Raw genomic sequence first — 18,348 nt, 5'->3', positions numbered from 1 at the left:
TCTCCCAGACATCCTCAGTCAAGATGAACTGTCACAACATCTGTTTTTAAAATTCTGCATATTAAAGTAAGACTGTTAATTGGTGATTGCCAGGACCTCTGATTTTCCCCAAGAGAACTACAATATGATGTGTTAAAAGAAATGTACACCAAGTCAGATTGAGTGGCTCAAGACTGCAATCCCAGTTACTCAGGAGGCCAAAGCTGAGGTTTGCAATTTCAAAGCCTTCCTGAAATACAGAGTGAGTTCAAGGTCAGCCTGTGCAACTTAAAACTAAGAAGGTAAAAGGGGGTTGAGGGATATAGCTCAATGGACTTTTACCCATTGAATCATCTTCCTAACCACAACACACACACACACACACACACACACACACACACACACACACACACACACACACACACATACACTCCTAAAAGCTACTGGATTTACTATGTAGATGGTGGGATGTTAGTGAAACATGGATCGTAAAACAAAAGATAAGCAAAAATTTCCTATGAATCCTTTAAAAGAATGATTCTAATATACCTCTAATTTTAAGCTCTGATTAAAGAGAAAAATTTTAGAGGACTATTTCTTTCTGATCTTTTGTGTACTCTCAAAACCATATTGTCATATTTAGTCTCTTAAATAAGCATTTGTTTGAAGAGCTGCTGAAAACTAAAGGCAAGAAGAGAGCTAGCCACTTAGGATTCAAGGGGCTGTTGTGCACCCTCTTGTCAGCAGCCACACGGATTCTGGGCAACATGACCCATGGCTCGGCACGTGTGTAAGGGATGACAATGCACTTCATGAGCCCTGGGTGGTAGAAATCTTCATTGTGGCAATCAGGAGTAAAATGAATCCCTGTGACAGAGGCCATTGCCCATCTATAGATGATGACACTAGTACTGAGAAAGCCCAGGGGGCCCTGGACATGCAGATTCCCTGCCCGCCTCATAAAGCAGGACTCCTTTGAAGGCTTGTTGGCAGTGAGGATCAAGGAAAGGCTGGTGATCGCACTGATTCTAGAGGAAATTGAACTTTGTGGACAGTGAATTTTTGCTATATAACCACATTAAAACTCAGCAAAAATGTCACACATGGTGGACATGAGCCCACATTCTGATCTATTCTGTGACCACTTGACCCTGAAGTTATTCAGCTGAACAGTGAGCAAAGTGTTCTGTTCAACTTTGCTTAAACCAGATCGATAGCTCTGGTATCATGTAGCCTTAAGTTAGCACCAGCTAGATGATCCAGACATCTTTAAAGGGTGTCAAATATCACTCAATTTTCATATTTATAGTGGACAAAAAGCATAACTAATTCACTGGTTCATTATCTTAAACTACAATGTTGTATGTGCATGCATGCATGCATGCATGTGTGTGTATGTATGTGAAAGAGAGGTTCGTGTGTGTGTGTGTGTGTGTGTGTGTGTGTGTGTGTGTGTGAGTGAGAGAGAGACAGAGACAGAGAGAGACAGAAACAGAGACAGGGGTGGGTATGTGTGTGACTGACGCGGTTTGCACACTATGATGTGGTGGAGGTCAGAGGACAACTCCAGGTGTTAGGCCTCACCTTCCACTTTTTCCAGACAGGGAGCTTGGTTGTAGCTGTGTACACCAGGCTAGCTGGGCGGTGAGCTTCTTGGATTCTCCTATCTTCACCTTCATCTCCTCTTAAAGCACCGGGATTTCAGCCATGAGCTACATACTTGGCTTTACATTGGTTCTGAGGGACTCTAACTCATGTCCTGATACTCTCATAATAAGTGATTTATCCCTTGAGCCCCAGTTGCCCACAAATTCTTTTTTTCCTCTATTTTTTATTTAAATTAGAATCAAGTTTGTTTTACATGTCAATCCTAGTTCTCTCTCCCTTCCTCCTCCCCTGCTCCCCACCAACCCCCATCCCATCCTCTTTCTGCTCCCCAGGAGGGTGAGGCCTTCCATGGGGGATCTTCAATGTCCACAAATTCTTATAATCTAGCTTTAGGCATAAATTGGCACATTGTGAGTGCTCAGTAAATATTGACTGCCTTCCCTTAGTGAGTAACAATTAACAACTTTAGTGGCCATCCATCCTCCCATCCATTTATTCTTTTGTCACTTATTCAAAACATTCATTTAGTCCTTGTTATATATAGGAACTATTTTAGATATTAGGAAGACTAAGAAGATATAGTTGCCATGTTCCAGGAAACTACAGTGCATGGAATAGACCTATGAATGTAACACATATTCAAAGGTATGAAAATCATGTGTTTCTACCACATTTCAATCATCCAGATATATTACTCTAGGTAAGTTTTTTGTTTAGTTTGCTTTCTATTACTGTGATAAGAAACAATGACCAGGGGCTGGAGAGATGGCTCAGAAGTTAAGAGCACTGACTGCTCTTCCAGAGGTCCTGAGTTCAATTCCCAGCAACCACATGATGGCTCACAACCATCTCTAATGAGATCTGGTGCCCTCTTCTGGCCTGCAAGGACACATGCAGACAGAACACTGTATACATAATAAATAAATCTTAAAAAAAAAAAAAAAAAAAAAAGAAAAAGAAAAAAAAAGAAAGAAAGAAATAGTTAAAAAACCATGACCAAAATCTACTTGGGGAGGAAACAATTTATTGAGCTTATATACTGTGAGTCTCAGGCCATCGAGGGAAGCTAAGGTAGAATTGAAGCAGAAGTCATGGAAGACTGCTGCTTCCAGGCTTGCTCCTCATGGCTTTCTCAGATTGCATTTTTATACAACCCAGTACCACCTGCCCGGTAGCAGTACCACCCACTGTGAGCTGGGATCTCCCACATCAATCATTAATCAAAAAAAAAAAAATACCCCACAGACTTGCCTACAGGTAATCTGACAAGGCATTTTTCTCAACTAGGTTTCCTCTTCCCAGATGACTCTAACTTATGTCGACTTGACAAAAACAATCAGGACAGACAGTCTCCCTAAAAGGAGTGCTCTAATCACTTTACTCTTTGAATATCATAAAGTCAAGCAGACCTAAAATTCCAAGCAAGTAGTAGTATCAGCAGGAAATGACAATCGACAACAACCAAAGGTGAGGTTTCAGGGAGCCAGAGCCGTTAATGCAGGGCCTTGATTAGTTGACAACACAGGGAGCATCCAAAGCAGAAGCTGAGATCAAGATCTGGGAAAACAGCCAAGGAGGCAGAAAAGAGGACCGTGGGGAACAGCTTCTACTACAAGGTCCAGATTCAGTGTTATCTGCTTAGTTATCACCATCTCCAACCTTTGGGACTTCTTTTCTGAACATGTTATATTTGGCAATATCAATAGACATGCTAACTGTCACTGAATTGCCACTAATGAATACTGTCAACAAAGCTAGAAAATGCAAGGAAGACAATGATATTTGGTGATGTGTAAATAAAAAAGTGCATGTTATTTTCTCTACCCCAAAGAGTTAAGTGCGGATAAGAATTTAACTGGTTATTCTTGAATTTCTTTTACAATAAACCAATTTTTATAATCTTGAAAAGAAAGAGTTAAGTGCACTGCTATGTAGACATATCCTAATGTCCAAGATTATACCAACACGCACTGTAAAAACTAATTGGCTTTGTACTTCTAGAATAAGGGAATGGTGAGATGAACAGAGAACACTGGCTTGATAGAAAAGGGGTAAAATAGAAATGAGATGCCCCAAAATGATTAATTTCTCTCAAAATTATTTTTCTTATAGGATTAAAGCAAAGGGGCACTTTTTATTGCTATGAACATAGAAGACTGGAATTTAAAGTTGTCCTGATTTAAAGTTCAGTTTAAGTGGGTGGAATAGGAGTGATTCCATTCTAGTCTGTTTTGCTGGGCCTTGGGGTAGGAACCTGGTTCCAAATAATGACCCCACCAAGTCTTTACTTACGACTACAGATGGCAGCATAATAAAGTGGGTGCTCACCTAGCTTATCTTTGTCATTTGTGTTCCCTCTTTCAGCTTGTAATTGAAAGGTCAGGATTTAAACATGTGCTGAAGAAGATATTGTCAAACTTGGGTTCTAGACCCTTCATCATTATATGCTCAAAAGCCTTGCTGTAAAACATACTCTCCAGAAAAGAGCTGCACAGGAAGACCAATGGCAGTACAGATAGATATACACCAGCCACTTTCAGTGTCTCATTTCCACATTGACCTTTTCATTTAAGACGATGAATCCCCATCTTTTTGTGAGAGCATTACTATAAATCACCAAACATAGCAATAAATAACAATGTCATTTTTCTTCAAGTAAAAGGTCATCCTTGTGGCTAAGTGACAGTTTATAGCACACCTCCAAAGATGCTACTGCAAGTGATCCTCTTTCTTTAATCGTATAGTTTTTCTATTATTTTGACAGATCAATCCTTCAGGCCATCCCATATTTTACTTCATATAATTGACTACTTTTTCTCATGGCTCATGTTTCTTGATCTTTCTTCCCCCACCTAAAGATTAAATGAAAGCCATTTTTCTTCCAGGGATGTTTTTCTTTTTCTTTTTACGTGTTTGTGTAAATAAATGCTTGCATATATATTTATGTGCACCATGTATATGTCTGGTGCCCTTGGAAACCAGAAGAAGACATCAGATCCCTGGAGCTGGAGTTACAGGTGACTGGAACTCCACTTGGCTGCTGGGGAACCAAACCTGGGCCCTTTGCAAGAGTTAACCACTGAGCTGTCTTTCCATCCTCACTTCTAGAGACTTTTGGCTGGTATTTTATTAATCTGAATTGTGCAAAAGGAGAGTGTTCCAGGACCAAACCACAGGACTGCACAGATGGAGAGCTCTTGTGGGCAAGTTGTCAGGTCAAATCCTGCTGCCATAATAAAGAAATAAAGAGGGCTGGGGAGATGGTTCCATTGGTAAAGTGTTTGGCATGCAAGCATGAGGGCCTGAGTTCAATCCCCAGAACACTCAAAGAAAAACCAGGCATGGTGACATGTACTTTTGACCCCAGTACTGAGGAGATGGAGACTAGCACATCCTTGGAGCCCATGTCAATTGCCGTGTTCCAGATTAGTGAGAGACACCATTTCAAACAAAAGCAAAACAACAACAGAACCTGACAACAAACAAACTCCCAAATCAAAACAAGATGAACACACCTGAGGGATGACACCCAAGGTTGTCCTCTGGTTAGCCAAATGCAGCAAATGTGTGTGCAATTGTACACACGCACATCTCAAGTACACACACACACACACACACACACACACACACACACACACACAGAGGAGGAGAGGGAGGGAGGGAGGGACAGAAGGAGGGAGGAGAAAGAGAGAAACCAAGTACAAATAACAATATGCTGTGTTATTAGCACTTGACAGTGGGCCATTGCTAATGGAGAAGTATCTTGCCTGAGCAGTTCCTAACGACTACTTAGAGCTGGAGATAATTGCTTTCCTCCTGCCTGGTATAACTCTTTATGAGATTGTCCTCTTCAGTGGAATAGTCCACACCATGTCCCTCAATAGCCTGCCCTCCCTTTGGTTCCTGGTTCATGTAGTTGTCCAACTGTCTCCTGTCCTGGGATGTCTCCCCCAGAGTGTGAACTGGACTAGACAGTGTTGGTTTTGAATCCCTGTTTCTTTTCCCATCTATGTGCACCTGGATAAGTTAGTTAATATTGTTCTCTAATTTTTTTAAATTTGTTACTGCACATAGTATCCATACCTACTTCATGAGGTTGTGGTATTGGATTTAGAGCACACATATAAAATATTAGATTGAGATATAATTATGATGAAGCCTTTAAATTCAAATTAAAATCCCACTTCCTCTTAAAGTTGTTGCCAACAAGTCTTGTTGGAAGGAATAGCTTCCTGTGCTGATTTAGGAAAGCACTTACTGCCCTCAGGACCAATAGGGCCTTTAGTATATGTAACACAATGAATAAAAGACCCAGAGACTGATATTGGGGTTCAAGCTTCAAGCTGAAGATCAGAAAAGCAAAGCAGCTGGTCACTAGCTCTCACTCTATCTCAGACTGAAAGGCAATCCTGGCTCCACTAAACCTCAGGCTGTAACTCACCTTAGTGTGGCTGGAGAATCCTGAGACTTCAATGTCTTCCTACACTCAGTGTGGCTAGAGAATGAATGTCTGATACTGACTACTGAAGACCCTGCTCCTGTCTTTTATACCCCTCTAGTACTGGGATTAAAGGCGTGTGATCCCAGGTGCTGAGGTTATCTTTGTGTGAGCTATTTCTCTTTAGGACTGGATCAATCTTTCTCTCCCTCTCTTTTTTTTTATTAATTTATTTTTTACATTCCAATCCCAGTTCCCTGTCCCTCCTTTCCTCCTGCTCCCGCCGCCCCCCCCCCATCCCGCTCCTGTTCCCATGTGCTGCGCGGAGAGGGTAAGGCTTCCCATAAGAAGTCTAAGTTTGTCCCAAAGACTGCATCAATCTTGTGTAGATCCAGGCAATGGTGGAGAGGATAACCTAAACACCCTTCCCCTAAAATGAGATTGATGACTACTCTTTATGCCATCCTAGAGCCCTCATCCAGTGACTGATGGAAGCAGGGACAGATATCCACAGATATACACTGAGCTGAAATCTGGAACTTAGTTGAAGAGAGAGAGGAATGAAGATCGAAGGGGTCTGTACCAGGTTGGAGAAACCCACAGAAACAGCTGGTTTGAACAAGAGGGAGCACATCGACCCCAGACGCTGTCTGGGAGGCCAGTACAGGACTGATCCAGACCCCTGAACATGGATGTCTATAAGGAGGCCTCTGCACTCCAGGGAGCCTCTGGTAGTGGATTAGTATTTTTCCCTGGTGTAAGAAGGGACTTTGAGAGCCCATCCCACGTGAAGGGATACACTCTGGCCCTGGACTCATGGGGCAGGGCCCTGGCCCAGCCCAGGAAGATTTGGTGGACATTGCAGAGCCCCTGTTGAGGGCCCTACCCTGCCTGGGGAGTGGTGGGTGGATGAGGTGGATGGGGGTAGATTGGGGGTGGGGGAGGAGGGATGGGGTGAGGGGAAGGAGAGGGAGAAGGGACTTACATATGAAACAAGCTTGTTCCCTAACTTGAACCAAAAAAAAAAAAAAAGTTTTCTCATCCAAAAAAAAAAAAAAAAAATCTTGTGTAGATCTAGGTGGCCTTGGACTCACAGAGATCTCTCTATCTCTTAATCCTGAGTCCTAGGATTAAAGGTGTGTACACCATCTCCTAGCTCCTGGCTGCTGGGATTAAAGGTGTGTATCACCACTCTCTGATCTGTATAGCTTGAGGCTGACTTTGCTTTCTAAATCCTCAGGCAAGCTTTAATAAATCATAAGTAATATATCACACCATAAGTATATATGGTCTTGTGACCTGGTTAATTGTATATTAATGTGTGTATATATTGCAATATATAATTATATATATTACAATACAGGCCCGTGTGTGTGTGTGTGTGTGTGTGTGTGTGTGTGTGTGTGTGTGTGTGTGTATGTATGTATGTGTGGCCCTGGGAGTGCCGGGAACACAGGACCCAGAGCACCCTGCATGCTAAGCATACACTTTACCACTGAGCTACCCACTCTCTCAGACCCTGAAGATTGCCAATTTAAACTATTGCACTAGGCAGGACATCCCCATGATAGTAATTTTTACTGACAGGACATTGCCAGGAGTCTCCTTGTTATTTGAGACTGACTGAGAGCTGTGTGATCTATTTTCATTTCCAGTGGAAACAATCAGCCCTAAAGAGAGGGTTCAAATAAATAACCACGGGGGGGGAGTTGGGGGGCCAAAGTTGCTTTCTGACATCAGCCGCTGAGTCCCACTGCTGATATAGTAGCTTTAGGAGGTCAATTTCGTGTCAGTGCTGGCCTATTGAACAGCAGAGAGAGGAGAGGAATAAAGCCACCAGAGGGAAGCAGGGGGTCATAGGAGGGCAAGAAAGAGGAAGAGACTGTGCGGCATAGCCAGTGGCTCCCCCCACACCCTAGCTGTCTTTATTGCTGCATGGCCGTGAATGGTTGAGCTGGTTATCTTTCCTCTTCTCCCCCGCCCCCCAAGAGACTCATTTCACATTGGGCTGCGCTGCTGCAGGCCTGCCACCCTGAGTCACTTACAGCCCAGCTTTGGCTTCCTGTGTTCCACAGTACAAGCCAGGAGAAAGCACCTCCACCCCACAGGCTCTGGGCAGAATTTTTGGTTCTTTCAGCTCTGTATTAGATTAAAAAAAAAAACAACAAAAAAACATTTCTATTGGGATGCAGTTGTCAGTTGCCATGGTATTCTGTGCAAACAGAAGCCCTTTATTCCATGTTATGTTTTCAGAGCAGTCATTCTGCAGTGTCTGTCACAGAATGAATTGCTCTGATAGCTGATCGTTCACAGGTGGAAAGCCCTTGAGATTTTACTGTTTCTATTAGCAGTACCTGAGAGCCACTTGAGACCAGCTCTCACAGATCCTTGTATATGGAATTGTGAACTCTCAGGCTTTTATCAGGTTGGTCTTGGGGAAGGAAAAATGCATTTTGAGGGTAGGTAGAGATAAGTAAATTTTTTTCAAATCCAGGGATCTTGGGCTAGGAGAGAAAGCAGGATCAGTTGTTGCATCCTAATAGTGGGGCAACTGGTCAACCAGAGGAAACAGTGTTTATTGTGTCGGGTTTTTGTTTGTTTGTTCATTTGTTTTGTTTCCTTTCCCTTTCTATGGGCTTTATTATTGTCTGTCTGGTCTCTACTGCCTTCCTTCAGTTCTCACTTTAGAAGCCTGCTAGGGTTTGTACTTTTTGTATAATGCCCCTTTCCAGCCATTTCCAACTTTCCATTATAACTTCTCACTGCTGTGAGACCAGCAGGACATATGCCACACAAATTGAGGTGTTAGTGAGGGTTGATTTCCATATGAATGCCATTTAAGGCTTGAGACAACAGGGCTCAAAAATTCTGTCTCTTTTTCTTTCTCAGTCTATCTCTGTCTCTGTCTCTCTCTGTGTTTCTCTCTCTCTGTCTCTCTCTGTCTCTCTCTGTCTCTCTCTGTCTCTCTCTGTCTCTCTCTCTCTCTCTCGTGTGTGTGTGTGTGTGTGTGTGTGTGTGTGTGTGTGTGTGTGTGTGATGTGAGTATGGGTACACATGCATGGAGGTCAGAGGACAACTTGGGGGGGGGTCAGTTCTCTCCCTCCTCCTTGTGAGTCACAGAGATCAGCCTTAGGTTATAAGGCTTGATGGTGGGCGTCTCTGACCTCAAAAGAACTATGTTTAAATTAATTGGGAAGACTAAGCTTGGGAAGATGCTTTTGTATGATAGGTCCCAGCTTGAACCAGTATCCCAATGACATATTTATTTTCATTCATTCATTCATTCATTCATTCATTCATTCATTCATTCACTCTTGCCTGGAGGAGAGTGGATAATTTCTGGGTGGGTGTCCGAGAGAAAGACTGAGCAGTAAGGGACAGTGAAGGCATGTTTGAGTATGCAAACTCTGTAGCCAAGGATCTTGGATCAAGCCCCAGTTCTTCTAGTAGCTGGTAGCAACCTTGGACAAGTTGCTAAATCTCCATCATTAAGTTCTGTTTGGGAAATGGTGCTAGTTGGAGTGAGAAGCCTCTCAAGGGTATTTCGAGTTAATTTGCATAGTCTACTTAGAATGGTTTATCACACACATTGTATGCTATGTAAATGGAAGCTTTAAATATTATTCTGTTCCTCAGCACTTTTGATGGACTACTTTCTGAGCTGGACGAGGAGAGGAAAAGGGTTGTAGGAGGGGATCCGTGTACGAAACCCAGGGACTACTGTGCATTCCTAATTGAAGAAGTGTGGCTCAGAGAGGGAAGAGGACAGCTGCCTGTTGCCTTGAGGCATGTAACATTGCTCTGGTTCAGTGAAAACCCTGAGCTTGAGGCTGTCCAGGGCTTTCTTCTTTGGGAATGTCAGGAGGTGGTTGGGATTTCACTGAAGGAGAATGCTGTCACTGTGTGGAGGTCCCCTTTCCCTAGCCATCAGCCTGAGAGGGAAAGAAGCAGAAGGGGGTGACAAAAAACTTTGTACATGGGTCATGAGCACTAATGGAGACAACCCTCCAGGAGACAGACTGATGAATTAGCTCGGCTTTATTCTACAGTATAAGGAATACATAGGCTTGGGGGGGGGGGACTGGGGAAAAGCCTAATTTGCATTAGGAGGCATGCTCCTGACACAAGGTTTTGTATGGGGCAGTAGGGTCCTATCAACATGGCTTATCAATTTGCCTAATTACCTAATTATCATGTGGGTCATCAAGGGAAGAGAGTTTGCAGGGAAATGTGTCAGGGGTCAGGCATGGGGGTGGGCTACTGACATCCTCCAGATAAGGTTGTGGTAGAATGTTATTTCCAAGTGTGTGACTTTTGTTTATGCTGTGTTTGTTTAACTCTGTGAAGCTGTGTTACTGTGCCTGTCTAAAATACCTGGTGGCCCTAATAAAGATCTGGATGGCCAATAGAAAGGAAGGAGTAAGGATAGGAGGGCTGGCAGGCAGAGAGGATAGGAGGAGGACTGGGGGGTGAGGAGCAACAAGAGAACAAGGAGAAGAGGATATCAGGGGCCAGCCCTCCAGCCCCCCCAGCAATCCATGGGGTAAGAGTAAGATTTACAGAAGTAAGAGAACAAGAAAAGCCCAGAGGCAAAAGGTAGATGGGTTAATTTAGGAAAAGCTGGCTAGAAACAAGCCAAGCTAGGGCTGGACTTTCATAAGTAAGAATAAACCTCCCTGAGTGATTCACTTGGGAGCTGGGTGGCAGGCCCCCTCAAAAAGGCCAAAGAATAAAAAACACCAACTACATAAGGCTAGGTAAAGAGCAGGAAGCTTTTGCTTGGGGGGAGGGAGTCCTCCATGTTGCTGAGCTTAGAGAAAGCTGCCAGGCTATGGCAGACTGTGACCTCTTCCAATGGACTGTCTTCTAACATCACTGAATTACAATATCTCACAAAAGCTCCTATTTGAATGCTTGACCCCCTAGCTGCTTCAGGGGTCTTAGCTGCCCTGAACTTCAGGAGGTGGAGTCTAGTTATTATTGGGACACTTAGGGTAGGCCTGTGAGGAATAGTAGCCTGACCCCTACTTCTGACAACCATTGTGCTTCCTGGACCATCGGAATATAGCAATCACAGCTGCACGCTCCCCCTGCACAGGTGGAGATGCTCTGCTGTGTGTCCCCTGTTAAGATGGACTGAACTCTTGATCAGTCAAATCAGGCCTTCCTTGTTTCTGTCAAGTATTTTGGTCATGGTGATGTAAAAGTTCTGAAGACAGAGGGAGTTCTGGCACCAGTGCCGGTGAGACAGCTAGTGCCAGGAAGAGAATGGGAGAGATCTGCTGTGTATACACAAGAGGCGCTGCCTTCAGTTCTCATTAAGTCTAGGGGGGAGGGGCCTCTACAGCAGCCAAAGGACTGTATTATAGAATCAGAGATGAGGATGCTTGTCTGGGTTTTAAACATCCAGGAGAATAAGAAATCAGGCTGCCAAGCTATTTACTTATTAGCGCTATTTTGAGTTTGTGGTTTGTTCTTGTGGATGCTGCCTCAAATTTCCCCCTCTTGTCTTCCACATAGTCTCAGAGAATGCAGATACAGATACAGATACAGATATTGTTAGGAAAGCTGACGTAGTACTGAAACGATTGGCACTTCTGTGCTTGAATCTACTGACATTTTTGAAGAGGCCTTACTTAATATTAGTGCAGCCATAACAGGCTACGGACTAACAATCTGGGACTAGGCCTCACTCTTACAATAACCAGGAAAAGCCACAAACTGTACCCTGCAGGGGACCAACCCAAATTGAGACAAACAAGTACAAGATGCTCCAAAACATTAAGAATAGCTTACCTAACTTGTATATAGGTTGCCAGTTTCCTTGCAGCAATGCTACTACCAATCCCTGTTTGAAAAGACTTCTATTACCCCATTCCTGCCCAATCAAGTGTTCCACCCCCATCTGAATCTAGAATTCCCCTACCTTCCCCATCCTTTATTCCTTAAAAATCCTGCCATAGCAGAGTTCAGTTCTCTCCCTGATCCAACCTCTGAGTCAGAACGGACAGAGAGCCCAAGCTCCAGCTTTCAATAAAGGCTGTTGGTTTTTGCATATGAACTCAGACTCCTAGTGGTCTTTGGGGGGCTCATGACATGGTCATAACAATTTTAACTACTGTCTGGGGCCCTGGGGCCTGAAGTCAGCACCCTGCCACTCAGATTACAATCTGGTGGGATTTTCCCGTCCCTCCAGCACTGGCTCTGCCACTGCGGCAAATGCAGTTCTTAGTTAAGTTTCTAGCATTCTATTTACTAATAAAGATCTGGGAATTAGATGTGGGGGTGAAAACCTGCTAGCCCAGACAGGCTGAGAAACAACCAGTTGATCTTCCTTTTTGGCTGGAGACCCAGCATGAGAGTGTCTCCTCAGCTTTCCCAAACCCAAAAGAAGCAAAACTCCAAGTCCCTCCTGAATCCTTCCTGGGCATCTCTCTATCCATCTTCCTAGTTTCTCTATATGGCTAATAATTCCTGTCAACAAGTTGCTGACTCCACCTCCTGGTCCAAGGTTGATTTTATTAACACAGTCTCAGGTTTCACCGATTGATCAAATATCCCGAAACAGCTGATGGTGTAACTTACTCTAATAAGTGTCATCTTTATGCTAGGGAAGCATGATGAGACCCGGACACATTTCCTTCATGCGCTGCTTGTTGAATAAATGAGCTGGCTCTTGGCAGTTGAACACTTGTCTCTTCAGACAAGGCAGACCAATGCCTAGTACTTCAGAGCTTAATTGCTCTAAGTGATCGTATGTGCTAGTATTCTCTTTCCACATAGATGGTCATTTCTTAGGGTGAGGATAATCTTACATTTCTTTGATCTTTCTGCATTGTTTGCAGAACCCCAAAATGCAATAAGAGCTTGATACATATTTGAACTCCTTCTGTAAACAATAGAGCAGTGTGCAAACATCTTGTCAGCTCATGTAGCATACACATCCTTCTTACTCCCATGCCAGTCCAAAGGAAGACAGGGTTAATCCCTCTGCTTTCCTTGTTTCTGATTATCTTCACATGAAATGGTAATTGGTATGCCTTTACTGTATCCTAGGATAGACAAGACTGCCATATGAGTTTGCTTGACACAAGCTGTGAAGATTTATAGGAAAGGTGACTACAAGAAAACAAGGATTTCACTTTTAAACTCAGAACTTCTGTGCATGCATCAGCAGTGATGGCCAAAAACTATGCAGACTGCAGTGATTCACTTGCTGGGTCAAGGTAAAATCAGGCTAATGCATCAAAATAGACACATGGCAGCAGAGAATGCATTGAAACAGCCTTATAGATTCTTAATAATTTATGCAATACCCACACCTCAGTTAGCTTCATTTTATCTGGAACACGCTTTTGCTCATCGAGCAAATACCAGGCATATACTTGTATAAGTCCTCTTACATATTTGTGCATGCTCTGCTTCTCAAGACTGCAACCAAGAATTGGATCTCCTCACAACTGCTCCCTCTTACAGCCTTGACACAGATGTGATTGTAATGGTGATCTCTCTATGAGGTTTCTGACTGTGTCCAGAAGTTCAGTGGGCAGACAAAGCAGTTCCTCAAACACAAAAGCTCTTTGGACTCCTTTGCCCTCTCACCTAAGGTTCTTTCTCAGTCCCTTTCCTTCTCAATTTTGACCTCATGAATTTCATGAGAGTTAAAAGAGCATGAGCCACCTACCAGTGGTTATGTCCCGGAAGAAATGGACACCCTGCTCACCCAGCATACATTAACTATCTACAGGTTCTTGGGAGAGGTGGGGCCTAGTGAGCCCCTTGACACTCCATGCAAGGAATGTAAGGCCTGCACAAGAGTAGACCTGTCAAAATTCCTTATTTTTATAAGATTAATGTGCAGGCTGAGGGTTTCCATAGTTTGTAGCCACCCAGGGTTGGCTTTGAATGTTTTCTAAGTGGAACCTCTTGTTCCCATCCCTTCATATTACCACAGAAAAGAAAGATCAGATACAACTAGACACCTATGCTAAGGCTCTTCCTCCCTCTGTCTGGGAAAATAGACAAGAGATCACATGGTCTGGTGATTCTAATGTATCCCTTGGGAAGCAGACTGAGATGGCTGTCAGCAGGTGGGAATGCCATCAGTCACACTCAGAGGAGGAAGAGAGACAGAACTGTTCAAAGGGAAAACAACAAACAAAGTGTGTGTGTGTGTGTGTGTGCTCGCGCAAGTGCGTGCATGCATGCATGTTCATATGGAGGCCAAGGTTGATGTTAGGTTCCTTCCTAGATCTCGCTTGTTTTCTTGAGTTGGGGTCTCTTGCTGAACCTGGAACCCACTGCTTTATCTAGACTGGCTTTCCAGTGAGCTTTAGGATTCTGCCTGTCTCTACCTCCCCATCACTGGGATCACACACACACACACACACACACACACACACACACACACACACACTGTACCTGGCTTTCTACATGGGTGCTGATGATCTGAATTCAGGTACTCATGTTTGTACAAGAACTTTACTGACTTAGCTATTTCCCCAGCCTTGGATTTGCATTCTTGCTTCTGTTTTCTTCCTAGAGACCAAAATGGCAGAATGAGACAAATGGACCAAAAACTGAGCACAGTAAAGTCAATGCCACATCTAAAGCAGATGGAAGAATATTTTTTTTATTAGTTCAAGTTGGGAACAAGCTTGTTTCACATGTAAATCCCTTCTCCCTCTCATCACCCCCATCCGTCCTCCCCCACCCCCAACCTACCCCCATCCACCTCATCCACCCTCCACTCCCCAGGCAGGGTAGGGCCCTCAACGGGGGCTCTGCAATGTCCACCAAATCTTCCTGGGCTGGGCCAGGGCCCTGTCCCATGAGTCTAGGGCCAGAGTGTATCCCTTCACGTGGGATGGGCTCTCAAAGTCCCTTCTTACACCAGGGAAAAATACTAATCCACTACCAGAGGCTCCCTGGAGTGCAGAGGCCTCCTTATAGACATCCATGTTCAGGGGTCTGGATCAGTCCTGTACTGGCCTCCCAGACAGCGTCTGGGGTCGATGTGCTCCCTCTTGTTCAAACCAGCTGTTTCTGTGGGTTTCTCCAACCTGGTACAGACCCCTTCGATCTTCATTCCTCTCTCTCTTCAACTAAGTTCCAGATTTCAGCTCAGTGTATATCTGTGGATATCTGTCTCTGCTTCCATCAGCCACTGCATGAGGGCTCTAGGATGGCATAAAGAGTAGTCATCAATCTCATTTTAGGGGAAGGGTGTTTAGGTTATCCTCTCCATCATTGCCTGGATTGTCAGATTGTGTCATTCTTGTTAGGTCTCTGGAAATCTCCCTAGTGCCAGATCTCTCCTCAGACCTATAGTGGCTCCCTCTAATATGGTATCTCTCATCCTGCTCTCTCTCCTCTATGATGGAAGAACATTTATTTTCTCCCTAATGAAAAGGAGTTTTCCTTCTTGTGGGCTTGAGGTGATAAAGACTTCTAAAACCCTCGGAAGAAATGAAACCGTTTTGTTAGACACTGTCTGCTCATTTGCTTTGAAATGAATTACTAAATGAAGCCACCAAAGGACACTCTCAACTCCCCATTCTCCTCCCTGTATTTGTTTTTTATGTAAATGGAAATGAGGTTTGCTCCATCCATCCTGCCAGACACTCCTATGCAAAATTCTCTAGCCATGTCCTCAGCTGGCCTCCCACATTCAATCATTTCTCTCTCAGCTGAGAGATTGAGGTGCCTCTTTCTAACTCATTTGAATTCTCAGACAGTTTAAAAGCCTGGCATTTGTCCTGCAGACTAGATGATTCTTTCTGCTTGAGGCCAGAAAGATCTATTTTTATTTCATGCTAGTGACTGAGGTGTGGGTGATACATAGGGCATGGAATAAGCAGGAAACTGAAAGGAACATTTCTCCTGGTTTGTGTGTCTCCTAGGATATTTCGATGTATATTCACACCCCTTCCATCTTTACTGAAAAATGTGCCAATTCTCTTTTTGATTTCTCTGAATCTGTTGAATACAATGTTGGAAATGTGTGCTTGGTTTATGTTCTGCTCCAAGCTCAAGCCTTTCCTTGAATAGTCACGATGCTGAGCACAAACTTCTGCATTGGCTGTCTGTTTTATCCCCCTCAAATAATGGGCTTTCAGTTTTTCCAGTACATTCTCTTGGCCTGACTTTGGGAAGTCACTGGTAAAAAATAAGCTCCCTTACTGGGCCCTGGGAGCTTCAGAGAGGGGAGGTCAGAGTGAAATAAGCTACAGGGATGCATTTTTTTTTGAGTTAGCTTTTTCTTCCTGTGTAAATCTGGATTTTATGAATTCAGTATCATTTGTGAGATGCATATAATTGGGAAGTGTTCATGTGTTTTGTTGCCTCATGTTTAACCACCCCCTACTATTTTACATTTTACCAGCATCATCTTCAAATATATCTGAAACCCTGCTTCCTCCTGCTATTGCCTCAAACGTGCCACCCCATCCCTCCCACTTGGTTCTAGCCAGCAGTGGTTCTTTCTAGAATATTACTATTGCCTTTTGACGTGCATCTGCATCACTCCTTCTCTTCAAGCCTGTCTTCATATGCAATGTGACCCCCCCATCCCTACTGTGTGTGTGTGTGTGTGTGTTGGGTTCTGCCGATAGAGATTGGGTGTACTTAGCAAGCACTTCTGCCCCCTGAGCCCCCGGAAGCCCCTGGCCCACACTGACACCTACAATCTGCCCCCCTCTCCAGCGCCATTGAGATCTTTCAGCTCCCCAGAAGAGTCAAGTCCTTCTCTAGCCCCCACTCCAGTAAATTTTGATTTTCTTATTTGGAATGGTTTCCCATCCTGCCTTAATCTGCTAAATTCCTTTTCAGGTCACCTCCCTAATGTAGTTCTTTACACAAAATCTCCCTGTCATTTTCATTTCTAGTGATGCCAACATCCAACATTAATTAACATGGCTGACTGCTCATTTCATGCTTGTCTTCCCACTGTTGACTCCACAGAGCTGTACCCGTCTTCATTACTGTTGTGTTTTTGGTGTCCAGCACAGGTCATGGTACCTGATCACTGCTCCAAAAACATTTCTGGAACCAAGAAAGAAAAGTAGAGTTTCAAAGAGTGTGATACACTTTGCCAGGAAATAGTGGCTATATGTGGACAAACAAGAACTTTCATTCATTCTGAAAATTTTTTTCTTAATGTAGGGTCTCGCTACAGCCCATCTGCCTCTTCCTCCCAAGTGCTAGGTTTAAAGGTATATGTCTCCACACCTGCCTTTGTTCTGGATTCTTTGGGATCTGAAGTTTTCTGCTGAAGATAGGCAGATCGGATGTGATGATTTTGGAGCACCTTGTGGTTAAAATAATCAATTGCAGGCAGCCATTCATTTAATGAGTTATTCTGGGCAAAGCTCCTCCTGGCCTTGTAGACAAACACAGTCCCCAAATTAGAAGCAGACGCAGCAGCTCCCATCAGTGATGCTGTGAGACTTCAAAGCTGGCTACATCTGTGCTCTCAAGTGACAGCACTCATTTCAGAGTGCTGTAGTTTTCCCTTCCCCATTACTCCAGCAAATATAAAATATATAATGCAAAACAAACCACTTGGTGAATAATAAGACCACAGATTAAGTTGACCAGACTCCAGATTGCCAGCGACCTTGTGGGCCACAAGAGGGCACTGCTTAAACTCTTGTTAAACTTGGGGAACAATTGAAGGCAGAAATTTGGCAAGCCTAGGCTTGGCCAGATGGACACCTATTTATATGATAGTGACTCCGGAATCCCATTTATTTTTATGCTATGGAAATTTCAGTTCTCCACGTCTGCAACAAAATTTGCATTTGAAATGGCACTATTAAAGGCAGAGAATTGTTTTTGTCTTAAAAATCTAATTTTAAGACTAGTTTTGTGTGAAAAAATGTAAGCAATCGTTTAGGTGACAAAGAGATGATAATTCTTTCAAAATAAATCTATTTCTAATTACTTATTAGTAAACAGGCTCATGAAGAAATAGCTTAAAGTGTTTTCTGTCAACAATTAGCTTAGATGATTTTAAATATTTAAATATATGCAATGTTTAGATTTTTAAAAGAAATGTATTAATTGCACTGGAGGACCAATTTTTTAAGAACACTGAGATGTAATTATATACGAATTTACATACCAGGAGTTGATTGTACAGTGGCTATACCTACCAGCCTTTCTGGTACCTAAGATGCAGTTAAACTGTGTACAGGGATATGACTCAGGGTCAAAAATATGTTTTTCTACACAAGGGCTACAGAGAGGCACATTGTATTGATTCAGTGACCAACACTAACAACAGTAGTGATAGCCACTGGATGTTTATATAGGCCAGACAC

The 18,348-nt window shown here is 43.5% G+C and overlaps 1 long non-coding RNA gene across 3 annotated transcripts in view; it reads left to right on the top strand.

Annotated features, from left to right (window-relative positions):
- Positions 1–18,348, top strand: part of LOC103160176 — a 136,403-nt gene that overhangs the window by 3,506 nt on the left and 114,549 nt on the right. Inside the window, exon 3 of one of the 3 annotated variants that reach the window (XR_003480923.2) lies at positions 6,495–6,553. The exons of the other annotated variants lie outside the window; for them this stretch is intronic. This is a non-coding gene — a long non-coding RNA (uncharacterized LOC103160176). Of the gene's footprint in view, positions 1–6,494; positions 6,554–18,348 lie in introns of those variants that run through there. 3 annotated transcript variants of the gene reach the window in all.

Source organism: Cricetulus griseus (assembly GCF_003668045.3).
Source record: "Cricetulus griseus strain 17A/GY chromosome 1 unlocalized genomic scaffold, alternate assembly CriGri-PICRH-1.0 chr1_0, whole genome shotgun sequence".
NCBI classification, from domain to species: Eukaryota; Metazoa; Chordata; class Mammalia; order Rodentia; family Cricetidae; genus Cricetulus; species Cricetulus griseus.
This window is presented reverse-complemented; position numbering and strand designations above follow the sequence as displayed.